The following is a 20,867-nucleotide window of genomic DNA, read 5'->3' on the forward strand; positions in this document are numbered from 1 at the left end:
AACCACACCCCAACATTATCAGAACTCACACCAAACACTATTAGAACCCCCATTCCTACAGCATCAGACACCACACCCCAACATTATCAGAAACCACACCCCAACATAATCAGACTCATATTCTAACATTATCAGAATCCACCCCAAACACTATTAGAACTCACATTCCTACAGCATCAGACACCACACCCCAACATTATCAGAAACCACACCCCAACATTATCAGAAACAACACCCCAACACTATTAGAACCCACATTGCTACAGCATCAGACACCACACCCCAACACTATTAGAACCCACATTCCTACAGCATCAGACATCACATCCCAACACTATTAGAACCCACATTCCTACAGCATCAGACACCACACCCCAATATTATCAGAAACCACACCCCAACCTTATCAGAAACCACACCCGAACATTATCAGAAACCACACCCCAACATAATCAGACTCACATTCCTACAGCATCAGACACCACACCCCACACCCCAACATTATCAGAAACCACACCAAACACTATTAGAACCCACATTCCTACAGCATCAGACACCACACCCCAACATTATCAGAAACCACACGCCAACACTATTAGAACCCACATTCCTACAGCATCAGACACCACACCCCAATACTATTAGAACCCACATTCCTACAGCATCAGACACCACACCCCAACACTATTAGAACCCACATTCCTACAGCATCAGACACCACACCCCAATATTATCAGAAACCACATCCCAACATTATCAGAAACCACACCCCAACATTATCCGAAAACACACCAAACACTATTAGAACCCACATTCCTACAGCATCAGACACCACACCCCAACATTATCAGAAACCACACCCCAACACTATTAGAACCTACATTCCTACCGCATCAGACACCACACCCCAACATTATCAGAAACCACACCCCAACACTATTAGAACCCACATTCCTACAGCATCAGACACCACACCCCAACACTATTAGAACCCACATTCCTACAGCATCAGACACCATATCCCAACACTATTAGAACCCACATTCCTACAGCATCAGACACCACACCCCAACATTATCAGAAACCACACCCCAACACTATTAGAACCCACATTCCTACAGCATCAGACACCACACCCCAATATTATCAGAAACCACACCCCAACATTATCAGAAACCACACCAAACACTATCAGAACCCACATTCCTACAGCATCAGACACCACACCCCAATACTATTAGAACCCACATTCCTACAGCATTAGACACCACACCCCAACACTATTAGAACCCACATTCCTACAGCATCAGACACCACACCCCAACACTATTAGAACCCACATTCCTACAGCATCAGACACCACACCCCAATATTATCAGAAACCACACCCCAACATTATCAGACTCCCATTCCAACATTATCAGAACCCACACCAAACACTATTAGAACCCACATTCCTACAGCATCAGACACCACACCCCAAAATTATCAGAAGACACACTAATCATTTTCAGAACCCATATCCCAAATGTATCAGAACCCACACTAATCATTTTCAGAACCCATATCCCAAATGTATCAGAAACCAAATCAGAGCGTTATCAGAGCCCACGTCCCGATATTATCAGATGTCCCACCCAACGCTATCCGAAACCACTCCCCAACATTACGGTAAAGATTTGAAGCAGGCATCTAAATGCTGCAAGTCACCGTGCCTGCCCTGTTCTGCATTAGTTGTGTTTGGGTTTTAAAAGATAGTAGCTGTTTTTGCCTATGCCCGAGCTGAGTAGATATTTCAGTTGTCGAACAGGTCAAAGGGGTGCTTGACAAACTTGTCAGGCCCCTTGAGGGTCTGCCTCTGGCACGTTTTTAGGTCTCGCCTGTCGATGCGCATGCGCATCGAGCAAGCGAGAGTATTGCGACTTATCCACTCTTTATCCACACTGCAAGGAATCGTGGCGATTCCTTGCAGTGCCCGTGACTTTTAAGGTCAATGCGCATGCGCATTGAGCTTATGCGCATGCGCATTGACCTTAAAAGCGCGTGCGCGTGCACGTCCGTCTTTGTTTACCCGCTCCGCCCCCTCCCCTTCCCGCCGTGTCGCATTTCTCCTCCCCCTCCCCTCTCTTCCTTCCGTCTAACGCCGTCTAACTTCCTTCCGCGTAACACCGCCTCCCGCCGCGAGCCATGCTCATCTACCGGGCTGCAGGCACACTGATCCTGCCAGTCATTCCCACAGGCCGGTCGCAGCTCCCTCGGTGCCGCCCGTCCTCCAGCTGCAGAGCACAGCGTCACAGGCGCTGACCGGCTCCACAGAGTGCCCGCCTGCACAGGAGCAGCTCACAGCCAGCGGCCTCCCACATCCTCTGCAGGGCGGTCCTTGCCGCTTCCATCTAGGCCGCGGGACAACGCCTGCTTCACATGTACGGTGGCAAGCCTATTTTGTGTGCTCAATCCCCTACGAAGCACAGGTCAGCTTCTCTAAATTCTAATTATTTTGTTTACCGCAGCATATTGCTGTTCATTAGGTGGCAGCCAAAGGAGCTTGCCTAGAGCGCAGCCATCTTCGCGCAAGGCTAGCTCCATCCCTCTGTGTCCGCATATTTACAATAAAATACAAAATAGCCCTTCCCTGCCCTCCGTTTTGTTTCAGCCCTTCCCTGCCCTCAGTGTTGCTTCCGCGCTTCCCTGCCCTCCCTGTTGCTTCCGCCTTTCCCTGCCCTCCCTGTTTCCGCTCTTCCCTGCCCTCCCTGTTGCTTCCGCCCTTCCCTGCCCTCCCTGTTGCTTCTGCCCTTCCCTACCCTCCCTGTACACTGATCCTGCCAGTCATTCCCACAGGCCGGTCGCAGCTCCCTCGGTGCCGCCCGTCCTCCAGCTGCAGAGCACAGCGTCACAGGCGCTGACCGGCTCCACAGAGTGCCCGCCTGCACAGGAGCAGCTCACAGCCAGCGGCCTCCCACATCCTCTGCAGGGCGGTCCTTGCCGCTTCCATCTAGGCCGCGGGACAACGCCTGCTTCACATGTACGGTGGCAAGCCTATTTTGTGTGCTCAATCCCCTACGAAGCACAGGTCAGCTTCTCTAAATTCTAATTATTTTGTTTACCGCAGCATATTGCTGTTCATTAGGTGGCAGCCAAAGGAGCTTGCCTAGAGCGCAGCCATCTTCGCGCAAGGCTAGCTCCATCCCTCTGTGTCCGCATATTTACAATAAAATACAAAATAGCCCTTCCCTGCCCTCCGTTTTGTTTCAGCCCTTCCCTGCCCTCAGTGTTGCTTCAGCGCTTCCCTGCCCTCCCTGTTGCTTCCGCCCTTCCCTGCCCTCCCTGTTTCCGCTCTTCCCTGCCCTCCCTGTTGCTTCCGCCCTTCCCTGCCCTCCCTGTTGCTTCTGCCCTTCCCTACCCTCCCTGTTGCTTCCGCCCTTCCCTGCCCTCCCTGTTGCTTCCGCCCTTCCCTGCCCTCTGTGCTGCTTCCGCCCCTCCGTGCTGCTTCCGCCCTTCCCTGCCCTCCGTGCTGCTTCCGCACTCCCCCTCACCCTCAACCCCTCACCCTCAACCCCTCACCCTCACTCACCCTCAACCCCTCACCCTCAACCCCTCACTCACCCTCACCCTCACTCACCCTCAACCCCTCACCCTCACTCTCACTCATCCTCAACCCCTCATCCTCACTCACCCTCAACCCCTCACCCTCACTCACCCTCAACCCCTCACCCTAACTCACCCTCACCCTCACTCCCTCACTCACCCTCAACCCCTCAACATCAACCCCTCACTCACCCTCACTCACCCTCACTCACCCTCACCCACCCTCACCCTCCCTCACTCACCCTCACTCACTCACCCTCACTCACTCTCACTCACCCTCACTCACCCTCACTCTCACTCACCCTCACTCTCACTCACCCTCACTCTCACTCTCACTCACCCTCACTCTCACTCACCCTCACTCACCGTCACTCACCCTCACCCACCCTCACCCTCACCCTCCCTCACTCACCCTCACTCTCACTCACTCTCACTCACCCTCACTCTCACTCACCCTCACTCTCACTCACCCTCACTCACCCTCACTCACACTCACCCACCCTCACTCACCCTCACTCACCTTCACCCTCACTCACCCTCAACCCCTCACCCTCACTCACCCCCACTCACCCTCAACCCCTCACCCTCAACCCCTCACCCTCAATCCCTCACCCACACTCACCCACACTCACCCCCACTCACCCTCACTCACACTCACCCACCCTCACTCACCCTCACCCTCACTCACCCTCACTCACCCTCACCCTCACTCACCCTCAACCCCTCACCCTCACTCACCCTCAACCCCTCACCCACCCTCAACCCCTCACCCTCACTCACCCTCAACCCCTCACCCTCAACCCCTCACTCACCCTCACTCACCCTCACCCTCAACCCCTCAGCCTCACCCTCACTCACCCTCAACCCCTCACCCTCACTCACCCTCAACCTCATGCTAAAGATTTACAAAAAAAACCCATAAACAATTCTAAAAGCACTAACTCTAATGCTGCGAGACCTATTGCATTTCTAATGCTTGTTTTTATTGCAGTAATGCAGAATGTTTTGTACCCTTGAAAAAATACGGAATCATTAGCCCACGTTTCTTGAAAAATGCAGAGAGAAAAATCTGAAGTTGCACCGATTGCTGGAACGTTTTTGTTTCTGAGCAGGGCCACCTACATTCCAACTTACGGTTTTAACTGGGGTTCCAACAGATTCGCAGCCCTGCCCATTTGTTGATGGCTATCAGTAGAAGTGACGTGAGTGTGTGAGGAGAGTTGTATTTAAGCATGCCTGAAATACTAGTGATGGCTTCATCCAGTAAGAGGGATTTGCTGGGGGTTGTAAAAGTTGCTTGTGTGCATCTGTTAGGGACAGTGGAGGGAATTACCAAGCAGGAAGTGAACAATCCAAGTCACCTTCCTTGTAATTCTATGTTCCATCCTCATTCTTGTTATTATGAGCCAGACGAAGCTGATTTCCAGTCTTTGGCCCATGATAGCCCTAAACATCCATCCACTATCAAAACTCGCACCACAGAATATCAAAACCCACACACCTGCATTAGTAGAAATCACACCCAGCATCGTTATACTCTACAGCCCCCACATCATCAGAACCCACATCTCAGCATTAGTAGAAATCACACCCAGCATCGTTATACTCTACACCCCCCACATCATCAGAACCCACACACCAGCATTAGTAGAAATCACACCCAGCATCGTTATACTCTACACCACCTCACACATCCTCAGAACCCACACACCAGCATTAGCAGAAATCACACCCAGCATCGTTATACTCTACACCCCCCCACATCATCAGAACCCACACACCAGCATTAATAGAAATCACACCCAGCATCGTTATACTCTACACCCCCCACATCATTAGAACCCACACACCAGCATTAGTAGAAATCACACCCAGCATTGTTATACTCTACACCCCCATCATCAGAACCCACACACCAGCATTAGTAGAAATCACACCCGCAATCGGTATACTCTACACCCCCCACACATCATCAGAACCCACACACCAGCATTAGTAGAAATCACACCCAGCATCGTTATACTCTACACCCCCACAGCATCAGAACCCACACACCAGCATTAGTAGAAATCACACCCAGCATCCTTATACTCTACACCCCACACATCATCAGAACCCACACACTAGCATTAGTAGAAATCACACCCAGCATCGTTATACTCTACACCCCCCACATCATCAGAACCCACACACTAGCATTAGTAGAAATCACACCCAGCATTGTTATACTCTACACCCCCCACACATCAGAACCCACACACCAGCATTAGTAGAAATCACACCCAGTATCGTTATACTCTACACCCCCACATCATCAGAACCCACACACCAGCATTAGTAGAAATCACACCCAGCATCGTTATACTCTATACCCCCCCACATCATCAGAACCCACACACCAGCATTAGCAGGAATCACACCCAGCATTGTTATACTCTACACCCCCACATCATCAGAACCCACACACCAGCCTTAGTAGAAATCACACCCAGCATCGTTATACTCTACACCCCCACATAATCAGAACCCACACACCAGCATTAGTAGAAATCACACCCAGCATCGTTATACTCTACACCCCCACATAATCAGAACCCACACACCAGCATTAGTAGAAATCACACTCAGCATCGTTATACTCTACACCCCCCACACATCATCAGAACCCACATTTCAGCATTAGTAGAAATGACACACAGCATCGTTATACTCTACACTCCCCACACATCATCAGAACCGACACACCAGCATTAGTAGAAATCACACCCAGCATCGTTATACTCTACACCTCCCCACACATCATCAGAACCCACACACCAGCCTTAGTAGAAATCACACCCAGCATCGTTATACTCTACACCCCCACATATTCAGAACCCACACACCAGCATTAGTAGAAATCACACCCAGCATCGTTATACTCTACACCCCCCACATCATCAAAACCCACACACCAGCATTAGTAGCAATCACACCCAGCATCGTTATACTCTACACCCCCCACATCATCAGAACCCACACACCAGCATTAGTAGAAATCACACCCAGCATCGTTATACTCTACACCCCCCCACACATCATCAGAACCCACATCTCAGCATTAGTAGAAATCACACCCAACATCGTTATACTCTACACCCCCACATCATCAGAACCCACACACCAGCCTTAGTAGAAATCACACCCAGCATCGTTATACTCTACACCCCCACATAATCAGAACCCACACACCAGCATTAGTAGAAATCACACCCAGCATCGTTATACTCTACACCCCCCACATCATCAGAACCCACACACCAGCATTAGTAGAAATCACACCCAGCATCGTTATACTCTACACCCCCCACATCATCAGAACCCACACACCAGCATTAGTAGAAATCACACCCAGCATTGTTATACTCTACACCCCCACATAATCAGAACCCACACACCAGCATTAGTAGAAATCACACCCAGCATCGTTATACTCTACACCCCCACATAATCAGAACCCACACACCAGCATTAGTAGAAATCACACTCAGCATCGTTATACTCTACACCTCCCCACACATCATCAGAACCCACACACCAGCCTTAGTAGAAATCACACCCAGCATTGTTATACTCTACACCCCCACAAATTCAGAACCCACACACCAGCATTAGTAGAAATCACACCCAGCATCGTTATACTCTACACCCCCCACATCATCAAAACCCACACACCATCATTAGTAGAAATCACACCCAGCATCGTTATACTCTACACCCCCCACATCATCAGAACCCACACACCAGCATTAGTAGAAATCACACCCAGCATCGTTATACTCTACACCCCCCACATCATCAGAACCCACAAACCAGCATTAGTAGAAATCACACCCAGCATCGTTATACTCTACACCCCCCACATCATCAGAACCCACACACCAGCATTAGTAGAAATCAGACCCAGCATCGTTATACTCTACACCCCCCATATCATCAGAACCCACACACCAGCATTTGTAGAAATCACACCCAGCATTGTTATACTCTACACCCGCCCCCCCACATCATCAGAACCCACACACCAGCCTTAGTAGAAATCACACCCAGCATCGTTATACTCTACACCCCCACATCATCAGAACCCACACACCAGCATTAGTAGAAATCACACCCAGCATCGTTATACTCAACACCCCCACATCATTAGAACCCACATCTCAGCATTAGTAGAAATCACACCCAGCGTTGTTATACTCTACACCCCACATCATTACAACCCACATCTCAGCATTAGGAGAAATCACACCCAGCATCGTTATACTCTACACCCCCCACACATCATCAGAACCCACACACCAGCATTAGGAGAAATCACACCCAGCATCGTTATACTCTACACCCCCCACATCATCAGAACCCACACACCAGCATTAGTAGAAATCACACCCAGCATTGTTATACTCTATACCCCCCCACATCATCAGAACCCCCACACCAGCCTTAGTAGAAATCACACCCAGCATCGTTATACTCTACACCCCCACATCATCAAGACCCACACACCAGCATTAGTAGAAATCACACCCAGCATCGTTATACTCTACACCCCCCACATCATTAGAACCCACATCTCAGCATTAGTAGAAATCACACACAGCATTGTTATACTCTACACCCCCCACACATCATCAGAACCCACACACCAGCATTAGTAGAAATCACACCCAGCATCGTTATACTCTACACCCCCCACATCATCAGAACCCACACACCAGCATTAGTAGAAATCACACCCAGCATCGTTATACTCTACACCCCCACATCATCAGAACCCACACACCAGCCTTAGTAGAAATCACACCCAGCATCGTTATACTCTACACCACCACATCATCAGAACCCACACACCAGCATTAGTGGAAATCACACCCAGCATCGTTATACTCTACACCCCCCACATCATCAGAACTCACACACTAGCATTAGTAGAAATCACACCCAGCATCGTTATACTCTACACCCCCCCACATCATCAGAACCCACACACCAGCATTAGTAGAAATAACACCCAGCCTCATTATACTCTACACCCCCCACATCATCAGAACCCACACACCAGCATAAGTAGAATTCATACCCAGCATTGTGATACTCTGCACCCCCACATCATCAGAACCCCCACACCAGCATTAGTAGAAATCACACCCAGCATCGTTATACTGTACACCCCCCACATCATCAGAACCCACACACCAGCATTAGTAGAAATCACACCCAGCATCGTTATCCTTTACACCCCCCACACATCAGAACCAACACACCAGCATTAGTGGAAATCACACCCAGCATCGTTATACTCTACACCCCCCACACATCAGAACCCACACACCAGCATTAGTGGAAATCACACCCAGCATCGTTATACTCTACACCCCCCACATCATCAGAACCCACACACCAGCATTAGTGGAAATCACACCCAGCATCGTTATATTCTGCACCCCCCACACATCAGAACCCACACACCAGCATTAGTGGAAATCACACCCAGCATCGTTATACTCTACGCCCCCCACATCTTCAGAACCCACACACCAGCATTAGTAGAAATCACACCCAGCATCGTTATACTCTACACCCCCACAAATCATCAGAACCCACACACCAGCATTAGTAGAAATGACACCCAGCATCGTTATACTCTACAACCCCCACATCAGCAGAACCCACACACCAGCATTAGTAGAAATCACACCCAGCATCGTTATACTCTACACCCCCCACAAATCATCAGAACCCACACACCAGCATTAGTAGAAATCACACCCAGCATTGTTATACTCTACACCCCCACAGCATCAGAACCCACACACCAGCATTAGTAGAAATCACACCCAGCATCCTTATACTCTACACCCCCCCACCCATCATCAGAACCCACATCTCAGCATTAGTAGAAATCACACCCAGCATCGTTATACTCTACACCCCCACATCATCAGAACCCACACACCAGCATTAGTAGAAATCACACCCAGCATCGTTATACTCTACACCCCCACATCATTAGAACCCACATCTCAGCATTAGTAGAAATCACACCCAGCGTCGTTATACTCTACACCCCCCACATCATTAGAACCCACATCTCAGCATTAGTAGAAATCACACCCAGCATCGTTATACTCTACACCCCCCACACATCATCAGAACCCACACACCAGCATTAGTAGAAATCACACCCAGCATCGTTATACTCTACACCCCCCACATCATCAGAACCCACACACCAGCATTAGTAGAAATCACACCCAGCATCGTTATACTCTATACCCCCCCACATCATCAGAACCCACACACCAGTCTTAGTAGAAATTACACCCAGCATTGTTATACTCTACACCCCCACATCATCAGAACCCACACACCAGCATTAGTAGAAATCACACCCAGCATCGTTATACTCTACACCCCCCACATCATTAGAACCCACATCTCAGCATTAGTAGAAATCACACCCAGCATCGTTATACTCTACACCCCCCACACATCATCAGAACTCACACACCAGCATTAGTAGAAATCACACCCAGCATCGTTATACTCTACACCCCTCACATCATCAGAACCCACACACCAGCATTAGTTGAAATCACACCCAGCATCGTTATACTCTACACCCCCACATCATCAGAACCCACACACCAGCCTTAGTAAAAATCACACCCAGCATCGTTATACTCTACACCCCCACATCATCAGAACCCACACACCAGCATTAGTGGAAATCACACCCAGCATTGTTATACTCTACACCCCCCACATCATCAGAACCCACACACTAGCATTAGTAGAAATCACACCCAGCCTCGTGATACTCTGCACCCCCACATCATCAGAACCCACACACCAGCATTAGTAGAAATCACACCCAGCATCGTTATACTCTACACCCCCCACATCATCAGAACCCACACACCAGCATTAGTAGAAATCACACCCAGCATCGTTATACGCTACACCCCCCACAAATCATCAGAACCCACACACCAGCATTAGTAGAAATCACACCCAGCATTGTTATACTCTACACCCCCACAGCATCAGAACCCACACACCAGCATTAATAGAAATCACACCCAGCATCGTTATACTCTACACCCCCACCTATCATCAGAACCCACACACCAGCAGTAGTAGAAATCACACACCACATATGATCAGAACCACACCTCAGCATTAGTAGAAATCACACACCACACATGATCAGAACCACACCTCAGCATTAGTAGAAATCACACACCACACATCATCAGACCCCACATCTCAGCATTAGTAGAAATCACACCCAGCATCGTTATACTCTACACCCCCCACACATCATCAGAACCCACACACCAGCATTAGTAGAAATCACACACCACATATGATCTGAACCACACCTCAGCATTCGTAGAAATCACACACCACATATGATCAGAACCACATCTCAGCATTAGTAGAAATCACACACCACACATCATCAGAACCCACATCTCAGCATTAGTAGAAATCACACACCACACATCATCAGAACCCACATCTCAGCATTAGTAGAAATCACACAACACACATGTTCAGAACCCACATCTCAGCATTAGTAGAAATCACACACCACACATCATCAGAACCCACATCTCAGCATTAGTAGAAATCACACACCACACATGTTCAGAACCCACATCTCAGCATTAGTAGAAATCACACCCCACACATGATCAGAACCCACGTCTCAGCATTAGTAGAATCACACCCAGCATCGTTATACTCTACACCCCCCACATCATCAGAACCCACACACCAGCATTAGTAGAAATCACACCCAGCATCGTTATACTCTACACCCCCACATCATCAGAACCCACACACCAGCCTTTGTAGAAATCACCCCCAGCATTGTTATACTCTACACCCCCACATCATCAGAACCCACACACCAGCATTAGTGGAAATCACACCCAGCATTGTTATACTCTACACCCCCCACATCATCAGAACCCACACACTAGCATTAGTAGAAATCACACCCAGCATTGTTATACTCTACACCCCCCCCATCATCAGAACCCACACACCAGCATTAGTAGAAATAACACCCAGCATCGTTATACTCTACACCCCCCACATCATCAGAACCCACACACCAGCATAAGTAGAAATCACACCCAGCCTCGTGATACTCTGCACCCCCACATTATCAGAACTCACACACCAGCATTAGTAGAAATCACACCCAGCATCGTTATACTCTACACCCCCCACATCATCAGAACCCACACACCAGCATTAGTAGAAATCACACCCAGCATCGTTATCCTCTACACCCCCCACACATCAGAACCCACACACCAGCATTAGTGGAAATCACACCCAGCATCGTTATACTCTACGCCCCCCACATCATCAGAACCCACACACCAGCATTAGTAGAAATCACACCCAGCATCGTTATACTCTACACCCCCACACATCATCAGAACCCACACACCAGCATTAATAGAAATCACACCCAGCATCGTTATACTCTACAACCCCCACATCAGCAGAACCCACACACCAGCATTAGTAGAAATCACACCCAGCATTGTTATACTCTACACCCCCACAGCATCAGAACCCACACACCAGCATTAGTAGAAATCACACCCAGCATCGTTATACTCTACACCCCCCCACACATCATCAGAACCCACATCTCAGCATTAGTAGAAATCACACCCAGCATTGTGATACTCTACACCCCCACCTATCATCAGAACCCACACACCAGCATTCGTAGAAATCACACACCACATATGATCAGAACCACACCTCAGCATTAGTAGAAATCACACACCACACATGATCAGAACCACACCTCAGCATTAGTAGAAATCACACACCACACATCATCAGAGCCCACATCTCAGCATTAGTAGAAATCACACCCAGCATCGTTATACTCTACACCCCCCACACATCATCAGAACCCACACCTCAGCATTAGTAGAAATCACACACCACATATGATCAGAACCACATCTCAGCATTAGTAGAAATCCCACACCACACATCATCAGAACCCACATCTCAGCATTAGTAGAAATCACACACCACACATCATCAGAACCCACATCTCAGCATTAGTAGAAATCACACACCACACATGTTCAGAACCCACACCTCAGCATTAGTAGAAATCACACACCACATATGATCAGAACCACATCTCAGCATTAGTAGAAATCACACACCACACATAATCAGAACCCACACACCAGCATTAGTAGAAATCACACCCAGCATCGTTATACTCTACACCCCCACATAATCAGAACCCACACACCAGCATTAGTAGAAATCACACTCAGCATCGTTATACTCTACACCCCCCACACATCATCAGAACCCACATTTCAGCATTAGTAGAAATGACACACAGCATCGTTATACTCTACACTCCCCACACATCATCAGAACCGACACACCAGCATTAGTAGAAATCACACCCAGCATCGTTATACTCTACACCTCCCCACACATCATCAGAACCCACACACCAGCCTTAGTAGAAATCACACCCAGCATCGTTATACTCTACACCCCCACATATTCAGAACCCACACACCAGCATTAGTAGAAATCACACCCAGCATCGTTATACTCTACACCCCCCACATCATCAAAACCCACACACCAGCATTAGTAGCAATCACACCCAGCATCGTTATACTCTACACCCCCCACATCATCAGAACCCACACACCAGCATTAGTAGAAATCACACCCAGCATCGTTATACTCTACACCCCCCCACACATCATCAGAACCCACATCTCAGCATTAGTAGAAATCACACCCAACATCGTTATACTCTACACCCCCACATCATCAGAACCCACACACCAGCCTTAGTAGAAATCACACCCAGCATCGTTATACTCTACACCCCCACATAATCAGAACCCACACACCAGCATTAGTAGAAATCACACCCAGCATCGTTATACTCTACACCCCCCACATCATCAGAACCCACACACCAGCATTAGTAGAAATCACACCCAGCATCGTTATACTCTACACCCCCACATAATCAGAACCCACACACCAGCATTAGTAGAAATCACACCCAGCATCGTTATACTCTACACCCCCACATAATCAGAACCCACACACCAGCATTAGTAGAAATCACACTCAGCATCGTTATACTCTACACCTCCCCACACATCATCAGAACCCACACACCAGCCTTAGTAGAAATCACACCCAGCATTGTTATACTCTACACCCCCACAAATTCAGAACCCACACACCAGCATTAGTAGAAATCACACCCAGCATCGTTATACTCTACACCCCCCACATCATCAAAACCCACACACCATCATTAGTAGAAATCACACCCAGCATCGTTATACTCTACACCCCCCACATCATCAGAACCCACACACCAGCATTAGTAGAAATCACACCCAGCATCGTTATACTCTACACCCCCCACATCATCAGAACCCACAAACCAGCATTAGTAGAAATCACACCCAGCATCGTTATACTCTACACCCCCCACATCATCAGAACCCACACACCAGCATTAGTAGAAATCAGACCCAGCATCGTTATACTCTACACCCCCCATATCATCAGAACCCACACACCAGCATTTGTAGAAATCACACCCAGCATTGTTATACTCTACACCCGCCCCCCCACATCATCAGAACCCACACACCAGCCTTAGTAGAAATCACACCCAGCATCGTTATACTCTACACCCCCACATCATCAGAACCCACACACCAGCATTAGTAGAAATCACACCCAGCATCGTTATACTCAACACCCCCACATCATTAGAACCCACATCTCAGCATTAGTAGAAATCACACCCAGCGTTGTTATACTCTACACCCCACATCATTAGAACCCACATCTCAGCATTAGGAGAAATCACACCCAGCATCGTTATACTCTACACCCCCCACACATCATCAGAACCCACACACCAGCATTAGGAGAAATCACACCCAGCATCGTTATACTCTACACCCCCCACATCATCAGAACCCACACACCAGCATTAGTAGAAATCACACCCAGCATCGTTATACTCTATACCCCCCCACATCATCAGAACCCCCACACCAGCCTTAGTAGAAATCACACCCAGCATCGTTATACTCTACACCCCCACATCATCAAGACCCACACACCAGCATTAGTAGAAATCACACCCAGCATCGTTATACTCTACACCCCCCACATCATTAGAACCCACATCTCAGCATTAGTAGAAATCACACACAGCATTGTTATACTCTACACCCCCCACACATCATCAGAACCCACACACCAGCATTAGTAGAAATCACACCCAGCATCGTTATACTCTACACCCCCCACATCATCAGAACCCACACACCAGCATTAGTAGAAATCACACCCAGCATCGTTATACTCTACACCCCCACATCATCAGAACCCACACACCAGCCTTAGTAGAAATCACACCCAGCATCGTTATACTCTACACCACCACATCATCAGAACCCACACACCAGCATTAGTGGAAATCACACCCAGCATCGTTATACTCTACACCCCCCACATCATCAGAACTCACACACTAGCATTAGTAGAAATCACACCCAGCATCGTTATACTCTACACCCCCCCACATCATCAGAACCCACACACCAGCATTAGTAGAAATAACACCCAGCCTCATTATACTCTACACCCCCCACATCATCAGAACCCACACACCAGCATAAGTAGAAATCATACCCAGCATTGTGATACTCTGCACCCCCACATCATCAGAACCCCCACACCAGCATTAGTAGAAATCACACCCAGCATCGTTATACTGTACACCCCCCACATCATCAGAACCCACACACCAGCATTAGTAGAAATCACACCCAGCATCGTTATCCTTTACACCCCCCACACATCAGAACCAACACACCAGCATTAGTGGAAATCACACCCAGCATCGTTATACTCTACACCCCCCACACATCAGAACCCACACACCAGCATTAGTGGAAATCACACCCAGCATCGTTATACTCTACACCCCCCACATCATCAGAACCCACACACCAGCATTAGTGGAAATCACACCCAGCATCGTTATATTCTGCACCCCCCACACATCAGAACCCACACACCAGCATTAGTGGAAATCACACCCAGCATCGTTATACTCTACGCCCCCCACATCTTCAGAACCCACACACCAGCATTAGTAGAAATCACACCCAGCATCGTTATACTCTACACCCCCACAAATCATCAGAACCCACACACCAGCATTAGTAGAAATGACACCCAGCATCGTTATACTCTACAACCCCCACATCAGCAGAACCCACACACCAGCATTAGTAGAAATCACACCCAGCATCGTTATACTCTACACCCCCCACAAATCATCAGAACCCACACACCAGCATTAGTAGAAATCACACCCAGCATTGTTATACTCTACACCCCCACAGCATCAGAACCCACACACCAGCATTAGTAGAAATCACACCCAGCATCCTTATACTCTACACCCCCCCACCCATCATCAGAACCCACATCTCAGCATTAGTAGAAATCACACCCAGCATCGTTATACTCTACACCCCCACATCATCAGAACCCACACACCAGCATTAGTAGAAATCACACCCAGCATCGTTATACTCTACACCCCCACATCATTAGAACCCACATCTCAGCATTAGTAGAAATCACACCCAGCGTCGTTATACTCTACACCCCCCACATCATTAGAACCCACATCTCAGCATTAGTAGAAATCACACCCAGCATCGTTATACTCTACACCCCCCACACATCATCAGAACCCACACACCAGCATTAGTAGAAATCACACCCAGCATCGTTATACTCTACACCCCCCACATCATCAGAACCCACACACCAGCATTAGTAGAAATCACACCCAGCATCGTTATACTCTATACCCCCCCACATCATCAGAACCCACACACCAGTCTTAGTAGAAATTACACCCAGCATTGTTATACTCTACACCCCCACATCATCAGAACCCACACACCAGCATTAGTAGAAATCACACCCAGCATCGTTATACTCTACACCCCCCACATCATTAGAACCCACATCTCAGCATTAGTAGAAATCACACCCAGCATCGTTATACTCTACACCCCCCACACATCATCAGAACTCACACACCAGCATTAGTAGAAATCACACCCAGCATCGTTATACTCTACACCCCCACATATTCAGAACCCACACACCAGCATTAGTAGAAATCACACCCAGCATCGTTATACTCTACACCCCCCACATCATCAAAACCCACACACCAGCATTAGTAGCAATCACACCCAGCATCGTTATACTCTACACCCCCCACATCATCAGAACCCACACACCAGCATTAGTAGAAATCACACCCAGCATCGTTATACTCTACACCCCCCCACACATCATCAGAACCCACACACCAGCATTAGTAGAAATCACACCCAGCATTGTTATACTCTACACCCCCACAGCATCAGAACCCACACACCAGCATTAATAGAAATCACACCCAGCATCGTTATACTCTACACCCCCACCTATCATCAGAACCCACACACCAGCAGTAGTAGAAATCACACACCACATATGATCAGAACCACACCTCAGCATTAGTAGAAATCACACACCACACATGATCAGAACCACACCTCAGCATTAGTAGAAATCACACACCACACATCATCAGACCCCACATCTCAGCATTAGTAGAAATCACACCCAGCATCGTTATACTCTACACCCCCCACACATCATCAGAACCCACACACCAGCATTAGTAGAAATCACACACCACATATGATCTGAACCACACCTCAGCATTCGTAGAAATCACACACCACATATGATCAGAACCACATCTCAGCATTAGTAGAAATCACACACCACACATCATCAGAACCCACATCTCAGCATTAGTAGAAATCACACACCACACATCATCAGAACCCACATCTCAGCATTAGTAGAAATCACACAACACACATGTTCAGAACCCACATCTCAGCATTAGTAGAAATCACACACCACACATCATCAGAACCCACATCTCAGCATTAGTAGAAATCACACACCACACATGTTCAGAACCCACATCTCAGCATTAGTAGAAATCACACCCCACACATGATCAGAACCCACGTCTCAGCATTAGTAGAATCACACCCAGCATCGTTATACTCTACACCCCCCACATCATCAGAACCCACACACCAGCATTAGTAGAAATCACACCCAGCATCGTTATACTCTACACCCCCACATCATCAGAACCCACACACCAGCCTTTGTAGAAATCACCCCCAGCATTGTTATACTCTACACCCCCACATCATCAGAACCCACACACCAGCATTAGTGGAAATCACACCCAGCATTGTTATACTCTACACCCCCCACATCATCAGAACCCACACACTAGCATTAGTAGAAATCACACCCAGCATTGTTATACTCTACACCCCCCCCATCATCAGAACCCACACACCAGCATTAGTAGAAATAACACCCAGCATCGTTATACTCTACACCCCCCACATCATCAGAACCCACACACCAGCATAAGTAGAAATCACACCCAGCCTCGTGATACTCTGCACCCCCACATTATCAGAACCCACACACCAGCATTAGTAGAAATCACACCCAGCATCGTTATACTCTACACCCCCCACATCATCAGAACCCACACACCAGCATTAGTAGAAATCACACCCAGCATCGTTATCCTCTACACCCCCCACACATCAGAACCCACACACCAGCATTAGTGGAAATCACACCCAGCATCGTTATACTCTACGCCCCCCACATCATCAGAACCCACAAACCAGCATTAGTAGAAATCACACCCAGCATCGTTATACTCTACACCCCCACACATCATCAGAACCCACACACCAGCATTAATAGAAATCACACCCAGCATCGTTATACTCTACAACCCCCACATCAGCAGAACCCACACACCAGCATTAGTAGAAATCACACCCAGCATTGTTATACTCTACACCCCCACAGCATCAGAACCCACACACCAGCATTAGTAGAAATCACACCCAGCATCGTTATACTCTACACCCCCCCACACATCATCAGAACCCACATCTCAGCATTAGTAGAAATCACACCCAGCATTGTGATACTCTACACCCCCACCTATCATCAGAACCCACACACCAGCATTCGTAGAAATCACACACCACATATGATCAGAACCACACCTCAGCATTAGTAGAAATCACACACCACACATGATCAGAACCACACCTCAGCATTAGTAGAAATCACACACCACACATCATCAGAGCCCACATCTCAGCATTAGTAGAAATCACACCCAGCATCGTTATACTCTACACCCCCCACACATCATCAGAACCCACACCTCAGCATTAGTAGAAATCACACACCACATATGATCAGAACCACATCTCAGCATTAGTAGAAATCCCACACCACACATCATCAGAACCCACATCTCAGCATTAGTAGAAATCACACACCACACATCATCAGAACCCACATCTCAGCATTAGTAGAAATCACACACCACACATGTTCAGAACCCACACCTCAGCATTAGTAGAAATCACACACCACATATGATCAGAACCACATCTCAGCATTAGTAGAAATCACACACCACACATAATCAGAACCCACACACCAGCATTAGTAGAAATCACACCCAGCATCGTTATACTCTACACCCCCACATAATCAGAACCCACACACCAGCATTAGTAGAAATCACACTCAGCATCGTTATACTCTACACCCCCCACACATCATCAGAACCCACATTTCAGCATTAGTAGAAATGACACACAGCATCGTTATACTCTACACTCCCCACACATCATCAGAACCGACACACCAGCATTAGTAGAAATCACACCCAGCATCGTTATACTCTACACCTCCCCACACATCATCAGAACCCACACACCAGCCTTAGTAGAAATCACACCCAGCATCGTTATACTCTACACCCCCACATATTCAGAACCCACACACCAGCATTAGTAGAAATCACACCCAGCATCGTTATACTCTACACCCCCCACATCATCAAAACCCACACACCAGCATTAGTAGCAATCACACCCAGCATCGTTATACTCTACACCCCCCACATCATCAGAACCCACACACCAGCATTAGTAGAAATCACACCCAGCATCGTTATACTCTACACCCCCCCACACATCATCAGAACCCACATCTCAGCATTAGTAGAAATCACACCCAACATCGTTATACTCTACACCCCCACATCATCAGAACCCACACACCAGCCTTAGTAGAAATCACACCCAGCATCGTTATACTCTACACCCCCACATAATCAGAACCCACACACCAGCATTAGTAGAAATCACACCCAGCATCGTTATACTCTACACCCCCCACATCATCAGAACCCACACACCAGCATTAGTAGAAATCACACCCAGCATCGTTATACTCTACACCCCCCACATCATCAGAACCCACACACCAGCATTAGTAGAAATCACACCCAGCATTGTTATACTCTACACCCCCACATAATCAGAACCCACACACCAGCATTAGTAGAAATCACACCCAGCATCGTTATACTCTACACCCCCACATAATCAGAACCCACACACCAGCATTAGTAGAAATCACACTCAGCATCGTTATACTCTACACCTCCCCACACATCATCAGAACCCACACACCAGCCTTAGTAGAAATCACACCCAGCATTGTTATACTCTACACCCCCACAAATTCAGAACCCACACACCAGCATTAGTAGAAATCACACCAAGCATCGTTATACTCTACACCCCCCACATCATCAAAACCCACACACCATCATTAGTAGAAATCACACCCAGCATCGTTATACTCTACACCCCCCACATCATCAGAACCCACACACCAGCATTAGTAGAAATCACACCCAGCATCGTTATACTCTACACCCCCCACATCATCAGAACCCACAAACCAGCATTAGTAGAAATCACACCCAGCATCGTTATACTCTACACCCCCCACATCATCAGAACCCACACACCAGCATTAGTAGAAATCAGACCCAGCATCGTTATACTCTACACCCCCCATATCATCAGAACCCACACACCAGCATTTGTAGAAATCACACCCAGCATTGTTATACTCTACACCCGCCCCCCCACATCATCAGAACCCACACACCAGCC

General features: G+C 48.0%; 1 protein-coding gene across 1 annotated transcript in view; it reads right to left on the reverse strand.

Moving 5' to 3' along the window:
- The window catches only part of LOC147683120 (inositol polyphosphate-5-phosphatase A-like), a 419,584-nt gene that overhangs the window by 55,269 nt on the left and 343,448 nt on the right, over positions 1 to 20,867 (reverse strand). The gene's annotated exons all lie outside the window — the stretch shown is intronic.

This window comes from Lissotriton vulgaris, chromosome 11 (genome assembly GCF_964263255.1).
Source record: "Lissotriton vulgaris chromosome 11, aLisVul1.2, whole genome shotgun sequence".
NCBI classification, from domain to species: Eukaryota; Metazoa; Chordata; class Amphibia; order Caudata; family Salamandridae; genus Lissotriton; species Lissotriton vulgaris.